Below are 21,119 nucleotides of genomic sequence, written 5' to 3'. Positions count from 1 at the left end.
CCAGGGAACTAAGCCCTAGCCAATTCAGCCTCTCCCTAGGTTCAAACCCTCCAACCCTGGCAACATTCTTGTAAATCTTTTCTGAACCCTTTCAAGTTTCACAATATCCTTTCTATTGGAAGGAGACTAGAATGGCAGACAATTTTTCAAAAGTAGCCTAACCATTGTGCCTGGCTTGCTGTGTTCTTCCAGCCTCCTGCCTGTCTACTAACCAATGTCCTAGACAGCCACAACATGACATTTCAGTGCCTATACATAATGCTCTGACCAATAAAGGAAAGCATACCAAATGCTTTCTTCACTATCTTACCTACCTGCGACTCCGCTTTCTTCTGCTCCTATTACACCCAAACCCATAGAAGCTTACATCATCTGCATGAACAGGTTATCATATGAATTTAAAGCAAATGGACAATATATTGCCTCAAGTGAATGAAGCAAAGAGTTAGTGTATTTTATATAGTGCATTTTCACCTCCTCAGGAAACCTCAGCTTTGTGGCTATTTGATAATTGTAGTCACTGTTTTAATGTAGACCACATAACATTAAGTTGCACAAAGCAAGTTCTCAGAGACAATGTCAAGTTGGAATAGTTGTTATTGTGCTGTTGGTTCAGGGAGGAATGTTAACTAGGACATCAGGAGAATTCTCCCATTGTTTTTCAAATATTACCTTTGGACATTTCACATTATCTGAACAACGCCCTTGCTTACAGTCCTTTTTTGTACTTGGGGCTTGTGAGCATCACTGACAAGACTAGTATTTATTACCAATTCCGAATTGCCTTGGAAAAAGAGTTGATGAGCTGAAATTTTGAACTGCTCCAGTCCATGTTAAGTAGGTTCTCCCACAGTGCTTTTAGGAAGCTCCAGGACAATGAAAAACTGATGATATATTTCCAAGGTGAGATGGTGAGTGGCTTGGAGACGAGCTTGCAGGTGGTGTTGTTCCATCCATCTGTTACCTGTTCTTCTCAGCATTAGAGGTTGTAGGTTTGGAAGGTGTTGCCAAAGAAGCTTGAGGAGTTGCTGCAGTGCATCTTGTTACTGTGCATTGGAGATAGAGGGAGTGAATGTTGAAGATTGCGGATGGAATGTCAATCAAGTGACTGTGCTAGATACTATTGAACGTTTTGAGTGTTAGAGCTGCACTCATTCAGGCAATGGGGGTTATTTCATCATTCTGCTGATTTGTGCTTTGTAGTTGGTGGACAGATTTTGGGGAGTCAGGAGGTGAGTACTCCCCACAGAATTCCACAGTATTTATCTGTCTGGTCCATTTCTGTTTCGAGGTAATGGTAACTCCCAGTATGTTAATAGTGGGTGATTCAATGGTAGTAATATCAATGGTTGGAATGCCATTGAATGTCAAGGGATAATAGTTATATTCTCTCATTGGATACAGTCATTGTTTGGCACTACCCCAGGCAAATTCAAAGCATTGCATCACTTTCCTGACTTGTAATGGACAGGCTTTCAGAAATCAGGAGGTGATTATCCACCTGAGAGTTTCAAATCTGTGATCTCCTTTTGTAGTTGCAGTATTTTTATAACTGGTACAAACAAAGTTTTTTTAACTCATTCATGGGATGTAGGCATCACTGTCCAGGCAAGTATTTATTGGCCATTCCTAATTGCCCAGAGGGCAGTTAAGAGCCAAGGTCTGGAGCCAGACTGGATGAGGACGATGGTTTGCTTCCCTGAAGGACATTCGTGAATAAAATGAGTTTTTCTAACAATCAATGATAGTTTCATAGCCACTGTGAGACTCTACATTAAATACATTAGTGAACAATAGTGAGCCATGTGATGAGACAATTTCCTGCAAGTTTTCTGTTGCTTCACACTAGAGCTGTGTCTCAGAGGAGAGAGCCATTAAAGTCTATAACATTGGGGGCAGATCTACAAACTGTCAATCAAAGTAATCACTCAGACAGAAGCACTAAAATGGTTGCCTTAGCCAAGCTGTTATCAAGCAAAAAGATGATTTCTTAGGTTCACTATCACTGGTTGCACTTTCAAAATACATCATGTGGAAAACAATTGAAACATCACTTCGTCTCTCAGGTATCACAAGAGAAACATTGATCACAACAATGTAAAATGTTTGAGATTATTCACACAATCACACATTCGTTCCAAATCAATATTGTTTGGAAGAGAACCAGCTTGCCTAACATTGAAAAAAATTGTGCTTGCATCTTTAGGAGTTAACCATGTAGAAGCTAAATAAATATACTGGAATATGGAAGGAAACAATGTGGCTCATCAAATTCACGCTGGTTCACTGTAAGAGCAATTCAGCTTTCCCATTCTCCTGCCCTTTTTCCTCAGCCCTACAATCTTGTCCCTTCTCTAATTACTCTTTGAAAGGTGGATTGAATTAATAGCTGAAAATGTGTTGCTGGAAAAGCAAAGCAGGTCAGGCAGCATCCAAGGAGCAGGAGAATCGACATTTCGGGCACGAGCCCTTCTTCAGGAAGGGCTCATGCCCGAAACGTCGATTCTCCTGTTCCTTGGATGCTGCCTGACCTGCTGTGCTTTTCCAGCAACACATTTTCAGCTCTGATCTCTAGCTTCTGCAGTCCTCACTTTCTCCTCAAGGATTGAATTTGTAATCAAATACAATATTCTTTTTCTCCTGTGCTGTTTTTCTTTCACCAATGTCCTTAAACCTGTGTTCAATGGCTTGGACATTTTTACCAATGATAGCAGTTTCTTTCCATGAACCCCTACTGAATTTAAACAACTCTGTTAAATCTCCTTTCAAGGGATATGGTTCCACCCTCTTCAATCTATCCACGTAGCTGAATCCCTCATCTATAAAACTGTTCTGTAAAACCTTCACATTTGTACTAGTGTATAGTGTCCAGAATTGAAAGATTGGACACCATACTCCTTTTGTGCTTGCAACAGTTTTATGAAGATTTGTCATAACATTGATATGGTTTTGTACTCCATGCTTCTATTTATAAACCCCAGAATCCTGTAATTTGTTTAACTGCTTTCTCAACCTGTCTTACCACCTTCAACACGTTATGCAAATATGCATCCAGGCTTCTCTGTTTTTGTAGGAGAAAGTGAGGACTGCAGATGCTGGAGAATTCCTGAAGAAGGGCTCATGCCCGAAACATCGATTCTCCTGCTCCTTGGATGCTGCTGACCTGCTGCGCTTTTCCAGCAACACATTTTCAGCACTTTCTTCTCTGTTTTTGTGCCCTCTTTAGAATCATATCGGTGATTTCTCCTCTTTCTTTCTGATAAAATGAATCACTTTACTTATCTTTGCATGACATTTCATCTACTATGTGGGCACATAAGCCACCAGCCTGTTTATATCCTTTTGATATCTATTAACATTCTCTTGTGTTGAAATTCTGTCCCTTACATCAAATTTGTTCATATAAATCATGAAACTAGTTCTAGTACTGACTCCAAGGGAACCTGACAGCATACATTCCTGCACTTCAGAAAATAATATCTGGTCACACTATGAACATACAAATTAGGAACAAGAGTAGGTCATTTGGTACCCGAAGCCTGCGCTGCCATTCAGTTAGATCATGGCCAATCTGTCTGTATTCCAAAATTTCGCATTCCCACTTATCCCCAATAGCCTTTGGTTCCCTTGCTTAACAAGAATCTATTTACCTCTGCATTAAAAATATTCAATGATCCACATCTCCACTGCTTTCTGAGGCAAACTCTCTAAAAGGTCTCTCTAAACATCCTAAAAGGGCATTTCCAGTTTTAGAGAGTCTGGACTCATCTAAAAGAGAAAATATCCTTTCTATGTCCACCTTGCCACGATCATCCAAGATATAATGGGCAGCATGGTGGCTCAGGGGTGAGCACTGCAGCCTCACAGCACCAGGGACCTGGGTTCGATTCCCACCTCAGGCGACTGTTTGTGGGGAGTTTGCACATTCTCCCCGTGTCTGCGTGGGTTTCCTCCAGGTGCACTGGTTTCCTCCCACAATCCAAAGATGTGCAGGTTAGGTGAATTGGCCATGCTAATTTGCCCATAGTGTTAGATGCATTGTCAGGGATAAATATAGGGTAGGGGAATGGTTCTTGGTGGGTTACTCTTCGGATGGTCGGTGTGGACTTGTTGGGCCGAAGGGCCTGTTTCTATACTGTAGGGAATCTAATCTAATAATGCACCATATCAAATCACCCTTTATTCTTCTAAACTCTCATGTCTTCAAGCTCAGCTTGTTAAATCTGTCCTTGTAAGTCAATCCACTCATTCTAGGTATCAATCCAGTAAACCTCCTCTGTCTCCAAAGCATTGGCATCTTTCCTTAAGACTAAAACTGCACAGTATTCCAGATGTGGTACTACTAACACCCTGTATAACTGAAGCATAGTATCCTTATTTTTATATTCAATTCCTTTCATGATAAAGTGTAGTACCCCATTAGCCACCTTAATCACTCGCTACAGAATGTGTAAACGCATCGTTTTTTCAGATTGGCAACATATTGCCAGAATGATATCCCCAAGGGTATCTGCTGGGTTCTCAACTTTTCAGAATTCATGTCAATGACTTAGATGAGGAGTGGTGGCATTGTGGATAAATTTGTAGATGACACAAACCATCAGGAAAACATTGTGTGAAGATAACAAAAGAAGGATGCGGACTGATGTAGATAGGTCAGGTAAGTAGGCAAAAATCTACGTCTGGCAATGTGTTCATTTGTTTACTTTTGCAGGAAAAATAAAAAAGCAGTGCATCATTTAAACAGTGAACTGCAGAGTTTGAAGGCGTTTTAGTGCATGTCACAAAATGTTAGTAAGCAGCTATTAGATTAGATTTTTAGATTAGATTACAGTGTGGATACAGGCCCTTCGGCCCAACAAGTCCACACCGACCCGCCGAAGCGAAACCCACCCATATCCCTACGTTTACCCTTTACCTAACACTACGGGCAATTTAGTATGGCCAATTCACCTGACCCTGCACATCTTTTGGACTGTGGGAGGAAACCGGAGCACCCGGAGGAAACCCACGCAGACACGGGGAGAACGTGCAAACTCCACACAGTCAGTCGCCTGAGGCGGGAATTGAACCCGGGTCTCTGGCGCTGTGAGGCAGCAGTGCTAACCACTGTGCCACCGTGCCACCCACTAATCTAATCTAATCTAAATCTAATCTAATTTTTAAGGCAGAGATAGATAGATCTTTGTTAAACAAAGGTGAAATGTTCTCAGTGGTAGGCAGGAATATGGATTTGAGGTTACAAACCGATCAGCCATGATCATATTGAATGGTGAAGCAGGCGCAAGTGGCTGAAAGGCCCACTCCTGGTTTGTACCTTCATATGAACTTTCAATATTCAGCCCAGTGCTAATTTACATCTGACATCTGTCACACACCCTGTTTTCTGCTTCGTCATTTTCTCTACAATCATTCAAGAAACTCTGGATTTATTTGCCCTATTTACCCCTCATTGTAATAAACCTTGACTCAACACAACCACCTCCTCTTAAAAGATAACCCATTGTTGAATCTTTGATTCAAGTTTTTCAGAACAATATTTATTCTCAATCCACTTAAATCTGGCCTCCTCCAGTTAAATGTTTTTATTCTAGTTTGCATTGCACCCTTCTCTATGGTTAATGTATGATTTCAATATCCCTTAAATATCCCCTCACATTTCATTGACCAATCTCATTCCCCAGAATCAATTTCTCATTGCATGAGAAATGGACCAATCTAGATTCATAGATTCACACAGTGTCAAAAAGGCCCTTCAGCCCATCAAACTTACACTGGTATAACAAACACTAAAAGTGTGCTAATCGCAATTTCCTGCACTTGTCTCATATCCTTGAAAGTTATGATATTTGAAATACTTATCCAAATATTTTTTAAAGATTGTAAGTTTTCTGGCCTCCACTTCCATTTCAGGCTGTGCATTCTAGATTCTCACCACCTGCTGAGTGAAAAAGTTTTGTCCCAAATCCCCTCCGAATCTCCTGCCCCTTAACCTAAAACTATGCACCCTCATGATTGACCCCTCAACCAAGGGGAACAGCTGCTCTCTATTCACCCTATCCATACCCCTTATATTTTTAGATGCCACAAACATGTATTTCCTCAGTCTTCTCTTCTAAAGAAAATAGTCCAATCCTATCTAGTCTTGCCTTACAGCTCAATTTCTTCACCCTTAGCGACATCCTGCAGAACCTCTTCTGGACTCGCACCAGTGCTATCACATCCTTCATGTAGTGAGGCGGCCAGAACTGCAAGCAGTACTCTGGTTGTGGGCTGGCCAACACTCTGTACAACTTCAAATTACCTCCCTGCTCTTATACTCTATGCCACGACTGATAAAAGCAAGTGTCCCAAAAGCCTCCTTAACTATCCTATTCACATGCTCACCGACTTCAAGGATCTGTGAATAATCATCCCAAGTTCCCACTGTTCCTCCAAGCTATCCAGTGTCCTGCCATTCATTAAATCATCCGTCATCTTGTTTCTTCTTCCAAAGTACATTGACCTGCATTTATCAAGTTTAAATACCATTTGCCACTGGTCTGTCCATCTGACCAATATCACTATATCTTCCTCTAATATATAGCCATCTTCTTTGCTATTAACTACTCTACCAAATTTGGTGTCATCTGCAAATTTGTTTAATGTTCCCCTAAAATTTTCATAGAGTCATAGAGATGTACAGCATGAAAACAGATCCTTCGTCCACTCGTCCATGCTGACCAGATACCCTAAATGAATCTAGTCCCATTTGCCAGCATTTGGCCCATATCCGTCCAAACCCTTCCTATTCATATACCCATCCAGATGCCTTAAATGTTGTAAATGTTCCTCCGCCACTTCCTCTGTGGAACACGCGTTGAAATCCCAGCATAGTAGCTCTTGGAATTTAACTTAAGTCAATAACATCTGAATTTGAAAGCTAGTTGAACTAACAGTGACCATAAAGCTGGCATAAATTATTGTAAAATCCATCTGGTTCACTAATTCTGGTGTTAGCAATTCTGGAAAGTGTGAAAATAGGTAAGTCCCCGGGCCAGATGGGATTTGTCCTAGGATTCTCTGGGTAGCCAGGGAGGAAATTGCTGAGCCTTTGGCTTTGATCTTCATGTCATCTACAGGAATAGTGCCAGAAGACTGGAGAATAGCAAATGTTGTCCTCTTGTCCAAGAAGGGGAGTAGAGACAACTCTGGTAATTAAGGACTAGTGAGCCTTACTTTGGTTGTGGGTAAAGTGTTGGGAAGGGTTATAAGAGATAGGATTTATAATCATCTAGCAAGGAATAAGTTGATTAGGGATAGTCAACATGGTTTTGTGAAGGGTAGGTTGTGCCTCACAAACTTTATTGAGTTCTTTGAGGAGGTGACCAAACAGGTGGTTGAGGATAAAGCAGTTGATGTAGTGTATATGGATTTTAGTAAGGCGTTTGATGAGGTTCCCCATGGCAAGATATTGTATAAAATATGGAGGCATGGGATTGAGGGTGATTTAGCGGTTTGGTTCAGAAATTGGCTAGCTGAAAGAAGACAGAGGGTGGTGGTTGATAGGAAAGGTTCATCCTGGAGTTCAGTTACTAGTAGTGTACTGCAAGGATCTAGTTTGGGGCCACTGCTGTTTGTTATTTTTATAAATGACCTAGATGAGGGTGTAGAAGGATGGGTTAGTAAATTTGCAGATGGCACTAAGGTAGGTAGAGTTGTGGATAAGGTCGAAGGATGTTGTGGGTTGCAGAGGGATATAGATAAGCTGCAGAGCTGGGCTAAGAGGTGGTAAATGGAGTTTAATGTAGAAAAGTGTGAGGTGATTCACTTCAGAAGGAGCAACAGGAATAAAGAGTACTGGGTTAATGGTAAACTTTTTGGTGGTGTAGATGAACAGAGAGCTCTCGGTATCCAGGTACATAGATCCCTCAAAGTTGCCACCCAGGTTGATAGGGTTGTTAAGAAGGCATATGGTGTGTCAGCTTTTATTAGTTGAGGGTTGGAGTTTTGGAGCCGTGGGGTCATGCTGCAGCTGTACAAAACTCTGGTGCAGCCACACTTGGAGTATTGTGTACAGTTCTGGTCACCACATTATAGGAAGAATGTTAAAGCTTTGGAAAGGGTTCAGAAGAGATTTACGAGGATGTTGCCTGGTATGGAGGGAAGGTCTGACCAGGAAAGGCTGAGGGACTTCAGGCTGTTTTCATTAGAGAGAAGAAGGTTGAAAGGTGACTTAATTGAGACATATAAGATAATCAGAGGGTGAGATAGGGTGAATAGTGAGAGCCTTGTTCCTTGGATGGTGATGGCTAGCACAAGGGGACATAGCCTTAATTTGAGGGGTGTTAGATATAGGACAGATTCGGGGTAGTTTCTTTACTCAGAGTACTAGGGGCATGAAATGGCCTGCCTGCAACAGTAGTAGACTTGCCAAGTTTAAGGCCGTTTAAATGGTCACTGCATAGACATATGGATGAAAATGGAATAATGTAGTTTAGACAGGCTTCAGATTGGTTTCACAGGTCGGCGCAACATTGAGGGCCGACGGGCCAGTACTGTAATGTTCTATGTTCTAATGACCTTTAGGGAGGAAACATCTGCTGTCCTTACCTCCTCTGGCCTACGAGTGACTCCTGACACACACAAATGTAATGGCTCTAACTAGAAGGCTTCTCAGTTCAAAGGCATTCAGGGATGGGCAAAAATGCTGGCCTTGACAGTGACACTCCATCCCATGAAAGCAAAAATTTTAAAACATTCTTATCAACATATTTGAGAATTTCTTCCCTTTATGTTATTACTATCCCAGTCTATTCCAGGATTATTGAAGTCTCCCATTATCAATACTCCGTTGGTTTTGCAGCTCTGTTATCATCACAACATCATGTTCCCTTGTGGTTAGATGCACCTGCATGTCATCAAAACTTGTTTATCACATTTCATGCACTTACACAGATGCACTGTAAACATACCTGAAGTTATATTCTGAAAACACCAAATTTAATGAAGCGACAAACAAAAGTATAATGCAGTTAACCAAAAATACTGTTGCTCACAAAAGAACTCTGGGCTCTCAACCACATTGCTAACCCATCATTGTGAAGGGATGTTGTGATGCTTCATTGTGCCTGGATTCTGATGGCAATGAAATGTCACAGGCCTGCCTGCTATGTCACATAATTGCCTTGGCATATAGAGTCATAGAGATGTACAGCATGGAAACAGACCCTTCGGTCCAACCCGTCCATGCCGACCAGATATCCCAACCCCAATCTAGTCTCACCTGCCAGCACCCGGCCCATATCCCTCCAAACCCTTCCTATTCATATACCCATCCAAATGGCGCTTAAATGTTGCAATTGTACCAGCCTCCACCACATCCTCTGGCAGCTCATTCCATACACATACCACCCTCTGTGTGAAAAAGTTGCCCTTTAGGTCTCTTTTATATCTTTCCCCTCTCACCCTAAACCTATGCCCTCTAGTTCTGGACTCCCCTACCCCAGGGAAAAGACTTTGCCTATTTATCCTATCCATGCCCCTCATAATTTTGTAAACCTCTATAAGGTCAGCCCTCAACCTCCGACGCTCCAGGGAAAGTAGCCCCAACCTGTTCAGCCTCTCCCTATAGCTCAGATCCTCTAACCCTGGCGACCCTTGTAAATCTTTTCTGAACCCTTTCAGGTTTCACAACATCTTTCCAATAGGAAGGAGACCAGAAATGCATGCAATGTTCCAACAGTGGCCTAACCAATGTCCAGTACAGCCGCAACATGACCTCCCAACTCCTGTACTCAATACTCTGACCAATAAAGGAAAGCATACCAAACGCCTTCTTCACTATCCTATTTACCTGCAACTCCACTTTCAAGGAGCTATGAACCTGCACTCCAAGGTCTCTTTATTCAGCAACACTCCCTAGGACCTTACCATTAAGTGTATAAGTTCTGCTAAGACTTGCTTTCCCAAAATGCAGCACCTCGCATTTATCTGAATTAAACTCCATCTGCCACTTCTCAGCCCATTGGCCCATCTGGTCCAGATCCTGTTGTAATCTGAGGTAACCCTCTTTGCTGTCAACTACACCTCCAATTTTGGGGTCATCTGCAAACTTACTAACTGTACCTCTTATGCTCGCATCCAAAACATTTATGTAAATGACAAAAAGTAGAGGGCCCAGCACCGATCCTTGTGGCTGACCACTGGTCACAGGCCTCCAGTCTGAAAAACAACCCTCCACCACCACCCTTTGAGCCAGTTCTCAACCAGTCTTCTACCTTTGAGCCAGTTCTGTATCCAAATGGCTAGTTCTCCCTGTATCCCATGAGATCTAACATTGCTAATCAGTCTCCCATGGGGAACCTTGTCGAATGCCTTACTGAAGTGCATATAGATCACATCTACTGCTCTGCCCTCATCAATCTTCTTTGTTACTTCTTCAAAAAACTCAATCGAGTTTGTGAGACATGATTTCCTACGCACAAAGCCATGTTGACTATCCCGAATCAGTCCTTGCTTTTCAAAATACATGCACATCCTGTCCCTCAGGATTCCCTCCAACATCTTGCCCACCACCAGGATCAGGCTCACCAGTCTATAGTTCCCTAGCTTGTCTTTACCGCCCTTCTTAATCAGTGGCACCATGTTTGCCAACCTCCAGTCTCCAGGCACCTCACCTGTGACTATCGATGATACAAATATCTCAGCAAGAGGCCCAGCAATCACTTCTCTAGCTTCCCACAGAGTTCTTGGAGACACCTGATCAGATCCTGGGGATTTATCCACTTTTAACTGTTTCAAGTCATCCAGCACTTCCTCCTCTGTAATCTGGACATTTTGCAAGATATCACCATCTATTTCCCTACAGTCTATATCTTCCATGCCCTTTACCACAGTAAATACTGATGCAAAATATTCACTTAGTATCTCCCCCATTTTCTGTGGCTCCACACGAAGGCCATATGTATTAGGAGACAGTGAGGTCTGCAGATTCTGGAGAAGGACTCCGACCCAAAACATTGATTTTCCTGCTCCTTGGATGCTGCCTAACCTGCTGTGCTTTCCCAGCAACACACTCTCAATTTGGCATATATATTATCTGCTCCCTCATCAGCATCACCTTATCCTTCCTCCTGATTTGTAGAAACATCTGATCCATCCATCTCCTCTTTTAAAAATTTCTCTCTGTGTTCCCAAGCAAGATTGTACATGTTTGGCAAAACTGAAGCACCCTGCCTGAGTGTTACAAACAGCAGAAACTCGTATTTACCAAGTCCACTATCTGCTAATTTGTTGCTCTTGTTGAGTCTTGGCCAGTATTCACAGAATCAGAGAAGAAGTGTTATGTTACAGAAGGAGACCATTTAGCCCAGCATGCCTACACTAGCTCTCTGACTGAGTATTTTGACTTAATGCCATTTCTTTCCCTTTTTCCCATATCTGTATACATTATTTCTTTTTTAAAAAATTATCCATGCCCTCTTAAATGCCTCAATTGAACCTGCTTATGCCATACTTCTACACAGTTTTCAGACCCTTGAAAAAGATTTTCTCACCTCACATGTGCTTCCTTTCCATATCACTTTAAACGTCTACCGTCCCATTCTTGACCCTTTTCCAAATAGGAACAGTTTCTCCCTATCTATCCAGCCACCATATTATTTTAAAATCTTTTATAAATCTTTTAGTCTTAGTGAGTTTTGAGAAGATTTGTAGCTCATGTTGAGGTTTTGGATATAGGTTTGCTCGCTGAGCTGGAAGGTTCATTTCCAGACGTTTCATCACCCTACTAGGTAACATCTTCAGTGGGCCTCAGGCAAAGCAGTGTACATGATTCCTGCTTTCTATTTATATGTTTGGGTTTCTTTGGTTTGGTGATGTCATTTCCTGTTCTTTTTCTCAGGGGGTGATAGATGGGGTCTAACTCGATGTGTTTGTTGATAGAGTTCCAGTTGGAATGCTGTGCTTCTAGGAATTCTCGAGAGTGTCTCTGTTTGGCTTGTCCTAAGATGGATGAGTTGTCCCAGTTGAAGTGGTGTCCTTCCTTATCTGTATGTAAGGATACTAGTGAGAGAGGGTCATGTTGTTCTGTAGCTAGATGGTGTTCATGTATCCCCAGACATGACATCACCACAGGAAATGACATCACTAACATAAAAATAGAAAGCAGAAATCATGTACACTGCTTCGCCTGAGGCCCACTGAAGATGTTACCTAGTAGGGTGGCGAAACGTCTGGAAATGAACCTCCCACTCAGTGAGCAAATCTACATCCAGAATCTTTTAGTCTTCTTCTTTCCAAGATAAGCAATCCTATTTTCTCCAATCTATCCTCATAATTGAAGTTTGTCAACCCTGACTATTGTTGTAGATTGCTTCTGCAAACTCTCCAATAAGTTCTCATAATGCGGCACCCAGAACTGTACACAATATTCCAGCTGATTTCTAACAAGTGGCATGCACTAACAAGTGTCTTATACTAAAACACTGCCACATGTGCACTGGTGTCATTACTTGGGTCTTTTATCGACATCCCCTGTAATTAAGGTTCAAATCCAGCAGTTGTTGAGGGTAGCAAACTCTTGAGGCACATGTACGAATTGGGAGAGCTCCCTGGTACATATGCACACATCTAAAGGATTTGTTTCTGGTGATCACAGCCCAACAGTTAGACAGTAAAACCTCAGTTTAAATATAAATGCTTTTTGTAAATCCTAGGGAGCTCTTCGCAACACATGTGCAGTCACTTGCTCTTTGCACCTATGGAAACCCTGTGATAGCAACAATTCCTACAGTTGTGACTTCTGTGTGTGTGTTGTGAATCTAATAAAGCACCCTCCAAGGGAAAAACATTCTTCTTAACTCTCTTCTTAGCCTTCTACCTCTTATCTTAAATCTATTCTCCTTTTTGTTGACTTATCTACTAATGGAAAAGGTATCTACCCTATCCATTCCCCTCATAATCTTATCTACCTCTATCAGGTCCACTCTCAACCTCCACTGCCCCCCCAAAAAATTTCCCAGCCTGTCCAATTCTTCCTCATAACTCAGACCCTTTAGCCCAGGCAGCTTCCTGCTGTATCTCCTCTGTACTCCCTCCTATGCAGTCACATTCTCCCTATAATGCAGTAGCCAGAACTGCACCCAGTACTCCGATTGTAACCTATCTAGTGTTTTATATCATTCTCGCACACCCTCCTTGCTGTTGCATTCTATGACTTTGCCAATAAAGGCAATTATCCCATTCGCCTTCTTAACCAGTTTATCTACCTGCTCTGTTATCTACCTTCAAGGATCTGTAGAAATGCACACCAAGGTCTCTCTGATCTTCAGCACTTTCCAGAATCCGAGTGTAATTCTTTGCCTTGTTAGCACTCCCTAACCTCAGATTTTTCTGACTTTGATTCCATTTGCCATTGCTCTGTCCACTTGACTTGCCCATTGATATCCTTTTGCGGATTATGTTATCCTCCTCACTACTTATCACCCGACCACATTTCATGTCACCCACAGATATCTTGATTGTACCCTCTACATTTAAGTCTAAATCATTATTGTACACCAGACTGCAGGAGCCCCAGCACCAAGCCCTGTGTAACACCATTAGAAACAGACTTTCTCACAGAAACATCCTTCTACCATCAGCCTCTGCTTCCTGCCTCTCAGCTAATTTCAAATAGAATGTGCCTTTTGTTCATTGTCTTGGATCCCATAGAATCTTACTTTCATGATTGGTCTGCTATGATGGACTTTTTTAAACAAACCCTGCTGAAGTCCATGTAGACAAGATCAAATAGACAGGATATACAGGAAGGAACTTTCTCTATTGGTTGAGGGATCAATGATGAGGAGGCATATATTTAAGGCAGTGCTTGTAAGGGTGACAGAGGCTGAGATCGTCACAACATTTAAGAAATATTTGTATGGATACTTGCAGTTCCAAGGTATACCAGCCTGTAGGCCAAGTACTAGAAAATAGGGTTAGGATAGTTAGGGACTTGGTACAGTCTTGATGGTGTGAAGGGCCTTTTTCTCTGCTATTAACTTCTATGATTCTAAATGCAGTGGCCTCATGAACAATTTTATTTATTTCTTCAAAATATTTGAGCAAATTTGTCAAACACAACCTTCCCTTACTGACTATCCCTGTTGCCATGTCACTCCAAATGCGGATATTTTTTGTGCCTCAATTCTTTCTAATAATTGCCCTGCCACTAAGGTTAGGCTGATTGCCTGTAAGTTCTTGGTGTATCCCTTCCTCCCGTTAATACTGGGACAATTTTAACAGTCAGGCACCTCACCTGTGGCCAGAGAGAATTTAAATGTAATTATCAGGGCCTTGTATCTCCTCCCTTGTCTCCCTCAACAGCATGGGATACATGCTATTGAGTCATGGTCATAATGTCATACAGTGCAGAAAAGCTCTTCAGCCCATCAAGTCTGCACCAAAATAACTACCCCTAAAAGGTGTGCTAATCCCAATTTCAAATGCATTTGTCCCATATCCTTGCATGTTCTGATATTTGAAGCGCTCATCCAAATACTTGTTAAAAATTGTAAGGTTTCCAGCCTTCTCTACCTTCCCAAGCTGTGCATTCTAGATTCCCATCACCCACAGTGAAAATGTTTTTTCCTAAATTCCCTCTGCATCGCCTGCTCCTTATCCTAAAATTATGCCCACTCAACCAATAGGCATAGCTGCTCTCTATTCACCCTGTTCATACCCCTCAGTTTTATACATGCCCTCCCTCAGTCTTTGCTCTAGAGGAAACAATCAAAGCCTATTCTTTTTTCAAAAAATTTTCATTGAAAAAAGATTTCTTTTTTATAAAATTACAAAATTACAACAGTAAATAAACAACACTACTCTATATAAAACATTTTTCAAGAATGAAATAAAAAAACAGCAACGCAAACAAAACTATACTCATGTGCAAAATGAAAAGTCCAGTATGAATAATAAATAAATAAATAACACCACTCAGCGCAACAAAACAAGAGTTCTCAACCTTTGAGAGCATTGAATATAATACCCGCAGTTATTCGAAATTCTTCCTCTCAGGATACCAATTTTGCTAAGTCAGATCGTCATGGCTACACAAAAGCCCTAATTAAAATGGCAAACAAATCTGCACCTAGGTAATCCAAATAGGGCTGCCATATCTTAAAAAGATTTTCAGTTTTTTGGTGCACCATATTTGTGAGAATGTCCAGGGGGACATGTTCCATGATTAGCTTACGCCAATTTGACAGGGCCTGGTGGTTTTCAGACACCCAACACATCAAAATATTTTTCCTTGCACATGCAGAAAGTAAGGATATTAAAAAGCTTTCTCCCCTGAATGTCTATAGAAAATAAATTGGGCAGGCCCAGGAGAAGAGGGTTCGGGTCCAACTTAACTTTGGCCCGCAAGACCCTCCCTCTTACTCCAACACATATGAAGCCTGTGGTAGGACCACAGACAATGAGTGAGAGTACCAGTACTGTACTTATTTTACAGTTGGGGCACTCTGAGGATATTCCCACCTTAAATTTCAAGAGACAGTCTGGGGCCAGATGGTCACTATGAAAAATCTTCAGCTGGATGGCGTGCGTCTTATTACAGATCAAAATCTTTCACGCACTTTCACATATATTTTCCCATGTCTCAGAGGAGATCTCAACTCTCTCTTCCAGATCTCACATAGTTACTCAATATCATCTGAGGGACCATCCCTCAGGGGTGATAAAGAGTACTAACTGTGAGTGCTCTTGGCATGAAGCATCCTCTTCTCTATATCAGATTTGGAAGAGTGGGTCAAGAGCGTAGTCACATTTTGAATAAAGTCCCTCATCTGAAAAAAAACGAAAAAGGTGTCTGCTAGATAAACCATACTAGCAGTTTATTTGATCAAAGGACATCAATGTTTTGCCCTCAAGTAAGTCACACAAACAGGAAACTCTCCTAGCTGCCCAGAGTTTGAACCTGGGGTCCAATATCCCTGGCCGGAACCCTGGCATACCAACTATAGGGGTAAGAAAAGAAGTTTTAGATATATTACTCTCACTCTGCCACATTGCCATCCACGCTTTGACAGTATTAATGATTATTGGATTACAATAGTCCTCTGCAACTATCATTATTTTATCTAAGAACAACAGGCTAGTAAAGGGACACTTTTGCTGGGAGGCCTCAATATCCAACCACATTGACGCTGGTCCTCACAAGCCCAGTCGCTCACAAAAGATAAAAGGGAGCTCAATTGATACCTTTTAATATCCGGGCGGTCCACTTCCCCCCAGTCCTTGGGGCAATTGCAATTTGGTGAGCTTAATAAGGGGCCATCTGTGGTGCCAGATAAAAGAGGTAAACCAGCCATTAAGTCTCCTAAATGTTTGCTTGGGAAAAGTCAAAGGAAGCATTCGCGTAGGGTATAGCAAACAAGGAAGGACATTCATTTTAATAAGGGCTACTCGGCCTAACCAGGATATTGGGAGATCCTCCCATCTTTGAAGATCTTGCTTGATCTTGTCAAGCAAGTGGATAAAATTAGCCTTAAATAACTGAACAAAGATGGGACTAACAAAAATACCTAAATAAAGAAAAAACCCCTGTGACCACTTAAAAGGAAACCATGACTCACCCTCACCATCAGATATTCCCCCAAGACCGCCATAGGCATAGCCCCGATTTGGAAAAATTAATCTTATAGGACAAAAATGAGCAAAATAAATGAATATGTTGTATTAAATGGGGTACAGAAACTATTGGGTTCAACAAAGAAAAACATCATCCGCACATAGTGTGATCTTATGTGTTTTTGATCCTACTTCTTGGGCAGTTATATTCGGTTCCCTACGGATAGCCTCTGCCAGCGGTTCAATCACCAACATAAAAAGTAGAGGTTAGAGGGGACAACCTTGCTGACTGCCCCTACAGATACTAAAATTACTGAATCTTACACCATTGGTGAGAACTGCAGGCAGAGGATCACTATAAAGAACCCTTACCCATCTAAGAAAGCCTTCACCTAGACAAAACCATTCCAGGTTGTGACACTCCACCCAGTCAAATGCCTTCTCTGCATGTAAAGAGATCACTAATCCCTGAACCAATCGCTGCTGACAAGCTTGGACCATATTAAGTAACCTCCAAACATTGTACGAGAATCTGCAGCCCTTTATAAAGCTTGTCTGATCCTCTTTGACAACGGAAGGCAACGCCATTTCCAGCCTTAATGAGAAAGTCTTGGACAAAATTTTAAAATCAGATTTTAAAAGTGAGATGGGCATATAAGAAGCACAGTCTTCTGGGGTTTTGCCTTTCTTAAGGATGAGAGAGATATTAGCCTCTCATGGATGGCGGGAGACAACCATGACTCTATGAGTAATTGTACATGTCCAACATCGACACTGACAATATATTTATAAATTCTTTGTAGAATTCACTAGGAGACCATCAGGGCCAGATGTATTTCCATATTTTAAAAAATATATATTTTTATTGAAAAATAGATTTTTTGATATTACAATAAATACAAAACAGTATGATTCACAACAGTACAAAGAAAGAACATGAAAATATAAATAAGTACAAATGTATAAATCTATGTATAAAAAAAAACTAAATACATACATAAATAATAAATAATATCTAACAACTAACTAATAAATAATAATAATAATAATCTGGCTCAGCAAGACAAAGCATTAGCCATCAAGAGCATTAATTTACACATATTCATACGTTCGCATTTCCCCATAGCTGGATATCAGACTCAGAAAACCCAATTGTTATGGCCTGTCTGGTCCTCTTTAATAATAGTTTCCAGCGTTAATGCAAGAGTCTTGGAAAAATTTTAAAATCGTTGATTTAAAAGTGAAATGGGCCTGTAGGAAGCACAGTGCTCCAGAGCTTTCCCTTTTTTAAGAATAAGAGAGATATTGGTCTCTCTTAGAGATGGTGGGAGGCGATCATGACTGTATGAGTCACTAAAAATGTTGAGCATCAGGCCTGACAATATGCTTATAAATTCCTTATAAAATTCACTGGGAAGTCCATCAGGTCCAGACGCCTTTCCACTCTGAAGCAGCCTCCTGCACATCTTACTCTGATAAAGGGGCATTGAGAAAAGCCTCTTCTTCAGGGATTACATCCAGAAGCTCCAGATTCTTGAAAAAAGACTCCATCCGAGCCTGTCCGTCCTCACAACTTGCAGAGTGGTACAATTCAGAGTTAAATCTCCAAAATGTTGCATTGGTCATTTTATAATAACAGGTTAGGTTTCCAGCACCTTCCTTAATCGACATAATCAATTAGGGGGGGGAGGGCACTCTTTTTCCTGGCAAGATAGGCTAAATACTTGCCTGGATTGTCACCATGCTCAAACGGCCTTTGCAAAAGCAAGCTCCTTCTTTGCTGTCTGTGTGAGCATGGAATACAACGTAGATCGAAGCATTGGTTTCCTCTATAGCTTGGCCAACGAGGGCCTGTCAGAATAAGCCTTCTCAGCTGCCTTCAACCATGCTTCAAGCAGATGTTGCTGCTTGCCCTTCTGCTGCTTCCTACTGGCTGAGTAGGAGATAACTAACTCTCTGGCATAAGCTTTAGCAGTTTTCCAAAAAACAGACAGGCTACTAGCTGAACCTGAATTAATGTCTATAAATGCCCTGAATTCATTAGAGAAGTACTCCACAAACTTACTATCCTTAAGGATTCAGGGACTCGCTACAGTGTCCTTAATCTTAACCAACAAGTACACTGGAGCATGAGTGGAGATGGCACCAAGTTCAGGGTTGTCGGGGGGTAAGAAAAATCCTAGTGTGGCACCTGTGTGGAAAAAAAATGTAAAGTCCCTGCCTGTAGAGTGGAGATGCCTCCAGACATCCACCAATCCTAACTCCATGCACAGATCCACTAATTGCTTGATTTAAGGTATTAGGGGGCCCTTGGGCAACCTGTCCATAAGACAATTAAAATCTCCCCTCAATGATATGCTGGGATTTGAAATGAAAAATGTGTTGCTGGAAAAGCGCAGCAGGTCAGGCAGCATCCAAGGAGCAGGAGAATCGACGTTTCGGGCATAAGCCCTTCTTCAGGAATTCTGGGATTTGAAACTAATCACTTTAGAAAATGCATCTATCAGAAATTTGAGGAGATGGATTACCATATTCTTCCCTATTTATCAAAGCTTTAAGGATTACAATCCTCCTGTATGTATTTTTAACACACTCTAGTAACTTAAATGGGAGATTCCTCCTAACCAGTATGGCCACTCTCCTACTCCTAGTAATAGAAGGTGAAAGTCAACTTGATCAAAGCCATTCTACTGCAATTTCAAATGTTTCTTATCATCCAAGTGTGTCTCCTGCAATAAAGCAATATCCAAGGCTCAAGAGTAACTGTTTCCTTTTAATTAGCAAGTGACTCCCCTTGATATTCCAGATATACCATTTAAAATGGTCATTAGCCATAATCTTCTGCAGTAACATTTAGACTCCAGAGAGGAAGAACTCGAATTACAAATAGCTGAGCCTTAATAAAAGAAAATCCACAGAACTTAAAAACTACACAAACTAAAACTACTACAGTTAACAAACCTACACAACAATCAAAGACTATATACAACAAAAACCCAAAAAGCAAAACAAAATATAAAGCACCAATGGCACTGGATAGGGGAGTTCGCCCCCCACCCAAGGGGGGCATCTATACACCCCAACACACAACTTCCTGCCCCGCTGCCAACTGGGACATTTAAACACCTGAACTGGGCTTATACTGCCCATAAGTAGGTGTCTAGCTATCCCAACCATTTTCTCTCCTCCTAGCTAGAGCCGCATCACAAACACAAGCAACAAAACAAAAAGGGAAATACAAAAACGAATAACAATGTGAACAAAGAAGTTAAAAGTGAATAGTAAGAAAGTAAGTACCCCACCCATCCCCTGGTATAGCTTAATTTAGAAGTTAAAAGTAAATACCCCATCGTTCCCGTAGAATAATTTAACCCAGATTATTGCCAAAAAGTAAAAGGAAAAGAAAACCCCAACACGATTTTCTTTTCAAAAAAAAAATATCCAAACAACACTATTATCTGTACATAATGAATCGTTTCAACTAAGTTAACAAAATCTCTTGCATTCTCTGACAAGTCAAAGATGTGTATGGATCCGTTAAAGGTAATCCGAAGCTCTGCCATGTAGCTTAGAGAGTACTGGATCGAGCTCCCTCAATCTTTTCTTAATGCCAGCATAGGATTTCCTTTTCCAGATCACTGCTGCTGAGAAGTCTTGGAAAAACATGATCCTAGAGCCCTCATAAGTTAAGGCCTTCCCCTGGACTCTAGAAGCTTCCACGATTCTCTGCTTATCTTTATAATAATGGAATTGCACCAGGATAGGGCGGGGACATTGGTCCAGATCTGGCCTCCATGCTGTGACCCGGTGAGCTCTTTCAATCTTCAAACTTCTCGTTTCTGCCTCCAAGTCAAGGAATTTCAGCCAATCCTCAATAAATTCCATTGGTTGCTCACCCTCCTTCTTCTCCGGCAAACCAATGATCCGAATATTTTTCGTCCTGCCCCTGTCCTCGAAATCATCGACCTGGTCAAGCAAATTATGGAGCTGCATCTCTAGGGCCTGGGTCCTATCCTTAGAAGAGTCAGTCTCAGCTTCTACCACTGTGACTCTGCATTCAACTTCATCCGACCTTTTCCCGAGGTCTCCCAGTTGCTGTTCGTGCTTCTGCAGCATAATAGAGATAGGGAGCAGCTTCGCTTCAATTTGCTTATCTAGCATCTCACAAGATTTTGCGAGCCCCAATACCAGGGCCTGGTAAGAAATGAAGTCTGAGGATCCTGTAGGTTGGACCGCAGCCCCAGCCTCGGGCAAGCCTTCTCCCTTCTTAAGCATCCCTGGATGGCGAGAACGCAGGTCAGTGACTTTTCAGAACTTTCTACGACTCTGTGACTTTTTCAGAGTCCTAGAAAACCACAAGGATCTGGGTAGGGCAGGTTACTGCTTTGTCCCGCCTGCGATGCAGTGCGGAGCTCTGCAAAGTGATCTTCCTAGATCGCCGACATCTTGGATCCTCGCCTTTCCACTTTAAAGCTGCCTCCTGTATCTCTAGCACTGTTAAAGGGACATTAAGGAGAGAC

This window comes from Chiloscyllium plagiosum, unplaced genomic scaffold (assembly GCF_037043375.1).
Source record: "Chiloscyllium plagiosum isolate Xiang-an unplaced genomic scaffold, Cpla_swu_hap1 HiC_scaffold_26, whole genome shotgun sequence".
Lineage (NCBI taxonomy): Eukaryota > Metazoa > Chordata > Chondrichthyes > Orectolobiformes > Hemiscylliidae > Chiloscyllium > Chiloscyllium plagiosum.
This window is presented reverse-complemented; position numbering follows the sequence as displayed.